Source organism: Saccopteryx leptura, chromosome 3, assembly GCF_036850995.1.
Source record: "Saccopteryx leptura isolate mSacLep1 chromosome 3, mSacLep1_pri_phased_curated, whole genome shotgun sequence".
In the NCBI taxonomy this organism is placed as follows: Eukaryota; Metazoa; Chordata; class Mammalia; order Chiroptera; family Emballonuridae; genus Saccopteryx; species Saccopteryx leptura.
The window spans coordinates 67,663,406-67,670,487 of NC_089505.1; positions in this window are offsets into that span (position 1 = coordinate 67,663,406).

A 7,082-nucleotide genomic window follows, 5' to 3' on the forward strand; every position below is an offset into this window, starting at 1 on the left:
TTCTAGGCCCTAGAATCTAGGATGTTGTGGCTTCCTGCTGATGCTAATCTCTGGCTTCCCTCACCATCCTCTTTTCACCCCTCAGGTCTTCCATCATCTGTGCGGCTAACCCCATATTAAATTCTATTTTAAGTGTTCAAAGTAGTTATTTGTTGGTTAGGTCTTGATTGCTACAGCTGTTCTTGGTGCCAGGAGTGGCCTCAGGAAACAGATCCTCAAGGTGGGATTCTGGCATTACGTTGCTCATCTGTTTGAGTTTAATAAAATGGGACTACAGAAGACATCGTCTTTAGGAGAAATCTAAAAGGGGTTTGGGAGTAGATGAACGTGTTGCAATACTGGTTCTTTACCTACCCATTGGTATACCAAGGATACCATATGTATCATTATGTAAATGATTTATACCAAGGATACCATGTGTATCTCTAAGTAAATGATTTATCCTCTCTGGATCTATTTCTTACTCTGTGCTTTTTTTTTTTTTTTTTTTTTACAGAGACAGAGAGAGAGTCAGAGAGAGGGATAGACAGGGACGGACAGACAGGAATGGAGAGATGAGAGGCATCAATGATTAGTTTTTTGTTGCGCATTGCAACACCTTAATTGTTCATTGATTGCTCTCCCATATGTGCCTTGACCGTGGGCCTTCAGCAGACTGAGTGACCCCTTGCTCGAGCCAGTGACCTTGGGCTCAAGCTGGTGAGCTTTTGCTCAAACCAGATGAGCCCTCACTCAAGTTGGCGACCTCGGGGTCTTGAACCTGGGTCTTCCGCATCCCAGTCCAATGCTCTTATCCACTGCGCCACCACCCGGTCAGGCTTACTCTGTGCTTTAATATTACAAAATACATAGACTAGATAGCTTAAACAACAAGCGTTTATTTCTCAGTTTCAGAAGTTAAAAAGTCCAAGATCAAATGTTAACAGATTTGGTGTCTAATAAGAGCCTCCTATGGCCTGACCTGTGGTGGCGCAGTGGATAAAGCGTCGACCTGGAAATCTTGAGATCGCCTGTTCGAAACCCTGGGCTTGCCTGGTCAAGGCACATATGGGAGTTGATGCTTCCAGCTCCTCCCCCCCTTCTCTCTCTCTGTCTCTCCTCTCTCTCTCTCTCTGTCTCTCCCTCTCCTCTCTAAAAAATGAATAAATAAATTAAAAAAAAAAAAAAAGAGCCTCCTTCTTGGTTTGCCGATGGCTGCCTTCTTGCAGTTTCCTTACATGGTGGGGAGTGAAAGAGTATGTGTGTCTCTTCTGATAAGGGCACTAATCCCATGATGGAGCCCCACCGTCATGATCTCATCTAATCCTAATTACCTCCCAGTGGTTCCAACTCCAGATACCATCACAATGGGGGATTAGAGCTTCCACATATGAATTTTGGGCACACAAACATACAGTCCATAGCACTCTATAAAATGACAATGACTCTTCCACCCAGGTGTGCTCCTCTCTCCTTCCCCCAGGTGCATTTTCCTTGTGCTTCTTTCTTCTAAACTCCAAGGGCCGTTCTTCTGCCTCTGTAACTTGCCTCCTGAGTCCACACAGCCCAGCTGGCTCAGTTGTACCCCTATAACTTTCTAAATAAACTTTCACTTGTATTTGAGTTTCTTGCCCTGAATTCTTAGCTGAACTCAAAGATGGAAGTCTAACATTTGGTGCTGTTCTCCATTAACACTTGCAGCTGTGGAAAAAGAGGCTTTCACAGAACAGAACCCTACAAGCCATTCCTGGCCCATCTGATCTTACCTGGAAATTGATCTAGACTTGGATGGGCAAACAGGGTGAAATTCAGTCAGCTGTCTGGTGTTTTTTACTCCCTCACCCTCCCCCAGCTAACAATGCTTGTTTGTTTATATTTTTTGATGATAAAACATTTTAAGCCTGACCCATGGTGGTGCAGCGTTCTAGTTGACCTAGAACGCTGAGGTTGCCGGTTCAAAACCTTGGGCTTGCCTGGTCAAGGCACATATGGGAGTTGATGCTTCCTGTTCCACCCCCTTCTCTCTCTCTCTCTCTCTCTCTCTCTCTCTCTCTCTCTCTTTCTCTCCTCTCGAAACTGAATAAATAAAACAAACAAACAAAAAACCCCCAAACATTTTAAGCCTGACCAGGCGGTGGCGCAGTGGATAGAACGTCAGACTGGGATGTGGAGGACCCTGGTTCAAGACCCCGAGGTCACCAGCTTGAGCGCGGGCTCATCTGGTTTGAGCAAGGCTTACCAGCTTGGACCCAAGGTCTCTGGCTCGAGCAAGGGGTCACTGGGTCTGCTGTAGTCCCCTGGTCAAGGCACATATGAAAGATCAATCAATAAACAACTAAGAAGTCGCAACGAAGAACTGATGTTTCTCATCTCTCTCCCTTCCTGTCTATCTGTCCCTATCTGATCCTCTCTCTGATTCTCTCTGTCTCTGCCACAAAAAAAAAAAAGTAAGACTTTTATGACACAGAAAAATTATATGAATTTTATATTTCAATGTTCATAAATAAAATGTTTTATTGAAACACACACACAAAAATAGGCCTGACCTGTGGTGGCGCAGTGGATAAAGCGTCAGCCTGGAAACGCTGAGGTTGCTGGTTCAAAACCCTGGGCTTGCCTGACCAGGCGGTGGCACAGTGGATAGAGCATCGGACTGGAATGCGGAAGACCCAGGTTCAAGACCCCAAGGTCACCAGCTTGAGCAAGGGCTCTCATCTAGTTTGAGCAAAAAGCTCACCAGCTTGAGCCCAACGTCGCTGGCTCAAGCAAGGGGTTACTTGGTCTGCTGAAGGCCTGCGGTCAAGGCACATAAAAAAAAAACAAACAAACCCTGGGCTTACCTGGTCAAGGTACATATGGGAGTTGATGCTTCCTGCTCCTCCCCCCTTCTCTCTCTCTCTCTCTTCTCTATAATGAATAAATAAAATCTTTAAAAAAAAAAAAAAAAAAGGAAAACACACACAAAAAGAAATAAAAATAAAATGACAATGATTATTCATCCTCTGAGGGATTTTAGAACACCTTCTCCCTTTCCAGTTCCAATCACCTTGTGGTTACAAAAGAAGCCACATTAATAAATCCCAAATCTGCTAGCTTTTTTTAAAAAATTTTTTTATTTATTCATTTTAGAGAGGAGAGGGAGAGACAGAGAGAGAGAGAGAGAGAGGAGAGACAGAGAGAGAAGGGGGGAGGAGCTGGAAGCATCAACTCCCATATGTGCCTTGACCAGGCAAGCCCAGGGTTTCGAACCGGCGACCTCAGCATTTCCATGTCGACGCTTTATCCACTGTGCCACCACAGGTCAGACCCAAATCTGCTAGCTTTGAATCTATAAATTTATTGGAGAAAAGAAGCATCTTTATAAAATCTTATAAACCATGAATATGGTATAACCTTCCATTTATTAAGATCTTTAACTTCTCTCAATAACATTTTTAAGTTTTCTGTAGAGAGAATGGCATGTCTTTTGCTAGATTCCTGAAAATTTTTTAGTTGTATGCTACTTAGAAATAGCACCTTAAAGCCTGACCTGTGGTGGCGCAGTGGATAAAGTGTTGCCCCGGAACACTGAGATCACCTGTCCAAATTCCCAGGCTTACCTGGTCAAGGCACATGTGAGAAGCAACCATGAGTTGTATTTCCTGCTCCTTCCCCTGCCTTTCTCTCTCTGCCTCTCCTCTCTCTAAAATCAATAAATAAGATCTTTAAAAAAAGTTTTTTTTGTGTTTGCTTTAGCAGCATATTAAAAAAAAAAACACTTTTTTTTTTTTTCATTTCACCTGTGGTGGTGAGGGACAAAGTGTCGACCTGGAACACCGAGGTCGCTGGATGGAAATGCTGGGCTTGCCTCGTCAAGGCACACACAGGAAGCAACTACTATGAGTTGTTCTCTCTCCCTTCTCTCTAAAAATATCAATAAATAAAATCTTTAAAAAAAATAGAAGTAAAAATGTATAAATTTACTAATGAAAATAATTAAATTTTTTATTTTCCTTTTTTTTAAAAAAAAAATTATTTTTATTTATTTATTCATTTTAGAGGAGAGAGAGAGAGAGAAGGGGGAAGGAGCAGGAAGCTTCAACTCCCATATGTGCCTTGACCGGGCAAGCCCAGGGTTTTGAACCAACAACTTCAGCATTCCAGGTCAACGCTTTATCCACTGCGCCACCACAGGTCAGGCAAATTTTTTATTTTCTAACTTTTTATCACTGACATATAAAAATAAATTGATATTTTGATGTTCACATTTCATTCAGCTTCCTTCCTAAATTCACTGATTTTTTTTTTTTTTTTTTTAGTGAAAGAGATAGTGACAGAGAGAGGGACAGACAGAGAGGGAAAGAAATGAGAAGCATCAATTCTTCATTAGGGCACCTTAGTTGTTCATTGATTGCTTTCTCATATGTGCCTTGACAGAGGGGGTGGGGAGGTACTGCAGCAGAGCCAGTGACCCCTTGCTCAAGCCAGTGACCCTGCACTCAAGCCGGATGAGCCCGCGCTCAAGCCAGGGACTTCACATTTCAAACCTGGGTCCTGCCTGACCAGGTGGTGGCGCAATGGATAGAGCGTCGGACTGGGATGCAGAGGACCTGAGTTCGAGACCCCGAGATCGCCAGCTTGAGTGCGGGCTCATCTGGTTTGAGGAAAAGCCCACCAGCTTGAACCCAAGGTCGCTGGCTCCAGCAAGGGGTTACTCGGTCTGCTGAAGGCTCACGGTCAAGGCATATATGAGAAAGCAATCAATGAACAACTAAGGTGTTGCAATGCGCAATGAAAAACTAATGATTGATGCTTCTCATTTCTCTCCATTCCTGTCTGTCTGTCCCTGTCTATCCCTCTCTCTGACTCATTCTCTGTCTCTGTAAAAAATAAATAAATAAATAAATAAATAAATAAATAAATAAAAATTAAAAAAAAAAAAAAAAGACTTCTTTAAAAAAAACCCAAAAAACAACAACCCGGGTCCTCTGCATCTCAGGTTGACACTCTATCTTACTGCACCACCACCTGTCAGGCTGATTTTTTTTTTTTTTTAAGTGGGAGGAGGGGAGATAGGAGATAGATTCCTTCATGTGCCTGGGCAGGACCAATGTGCCTGGACAGTCCCACCTGGCAACTCCCATCTGGGACCAATGCTCGAATCAACTGGGCCATCCTCAGTGCCCAAGGCCACCGCTCCAACCAATCGAGGCACTGGCTGTGAGAGGAAAAAAGAGACAGAAGGGGGAGGTGGAAGGGGAGAGAGGGCAGTAGTGCATTCTTTGGTTGTTGTTGTGTTTTTTTTTTAATTCATTTTAGAGAGAAAGGGAGAGAGAGACGGAGAGGGAGAGAGGAGAGAGAGAGAGACAGAGAGAGAGGGTGGGGAGGAGCTGGAAGCATCAACTCCCATATATGCCTTGACCAGGCAAGCCCAGGGTTTCGAACCAGCGACCTCAGCATTTCCAGGTCGATGCTTTATCCACTGTGCCACCACAGGTCAGGTTCTTTGGTTGCTTTTCATGTGTGCCCTGACAGGAGATTGATCCCTCAACCTTGTCATTTCCAGACAACGCTCTTAACCCACTGTGCTAACCAGCCGGGGCCTAAATTCACTGATGTTTAATAATTTATTCTATTGGGTTTAAAAAAATTTTTTATTTGTTTATTTTAGTGAGGAGAGAGAATGAGAGAGAAGGAGGGGAGGAGCAGGAAGCATCAACTCCCATATGTGCCTTGACCTGGCAAGCCCGGGGTTTCAAACTGATGACCTCAGCATTCCAGGTCAATGCTTTATCCACTACGCCACCACAGTTCAAGCTGGGATCTTTATGATTCTTTCTATGCATAATTATGCCATCTTGGAATAGTGATCGTTTTCTTTTTCCCTAGCTTTATACTCTTTTTCTTACCCTAGTGCAGTGGGTTAGAATGGGGGTTAGAAGGAAAGGGAAGTAACTGGGAGGGGACATAAAGGGAGATTCAGGGGGTGCTAGAAGCTGAGTTTTTAAATCTTGGTGGTAGTTACATGAACATGTCCATTTCATGGTTAATTCATGGATTTAAAATTTTTTTATTGATTTTAGAAAGGGAAAGGAGAAAGAAACATTAGTCTGTTCCTGTATATGCCCTGACCAGGAATGGGACCTGCAACCTTTGCATATCAGGACGACGTTCTAACCAACTGAGCTATCCGGCCAGGGTTCATGGATCTCTTAATTTGCAAACTTTTCTGATTCTTTGACTAAAATCTTAAAATAGCTCACTGTTGTGGTTTAAAATATGTCAAGTTGACATTCTCTTCAAAATATGTTCGTAAATTCTGTGACATGCCCTTGAGTAAGATCGGGACTTGGTTCTAAGGAATATATGTATAAAAAGAGGAAATGATAGTCTGCAACTTGAGGGACTAGATCATCAAAGGCACTTGTTCTCTTAGACTGCTTGCTTGGGGGAAGTTGGCTGCCATGAGAAGCTGAGGGCTCCAGCCAACAGCCACGTGAGTGAGCCCCCTTGGAAATACAACTCCTAGCTCCAGTCAAGCCTTCAGATGACTGCAGCCCAGCTGACACCTTGCAAACTCACGAGGACCCTGAGCCATAACCAACGAACTAAGCCACTCCCAGATTCCTGACCTTCAGAAATGGTGATATAATATATAGTTATTGCTTTCAGCAGCTAAGTTTTGGAGTACTTTTTAACATAGCAACAGATAATTATCTAGTAAAAAATCACCCTAAAACATGGTTGACTGGCCCAAACTGCACCACAAAATTTTTTTTTGTATTTTTCCGAAGCTGAAACGGGGAGGCAGTCAGACAGACTCCCGCATGCGCCCAACCGGGATCCACCGGGCATGCCCACCAGGGGGCAATGCTCCGCCCATCTTGGGGCGTTGCTCTGCCGCAATCAGAGCCATTCTAGCGCCTGAAGCAGAGGTCACAGAGCCATCCTCAGCACCGGGGCAAACTTTGCTCCAATGGAGCCTTGGCTTCAGGGGGAAAGAGAGAGACAGAGAGGAAGGAGAGGGGGAGGGGTGGAGAAGCAGATGGGCGCCTCTCTTGTGTGCCCTGGCCGAGAATCGAACCCGGGACTCCTGCATGCCAGGCTGACGCTCTACCACTGAG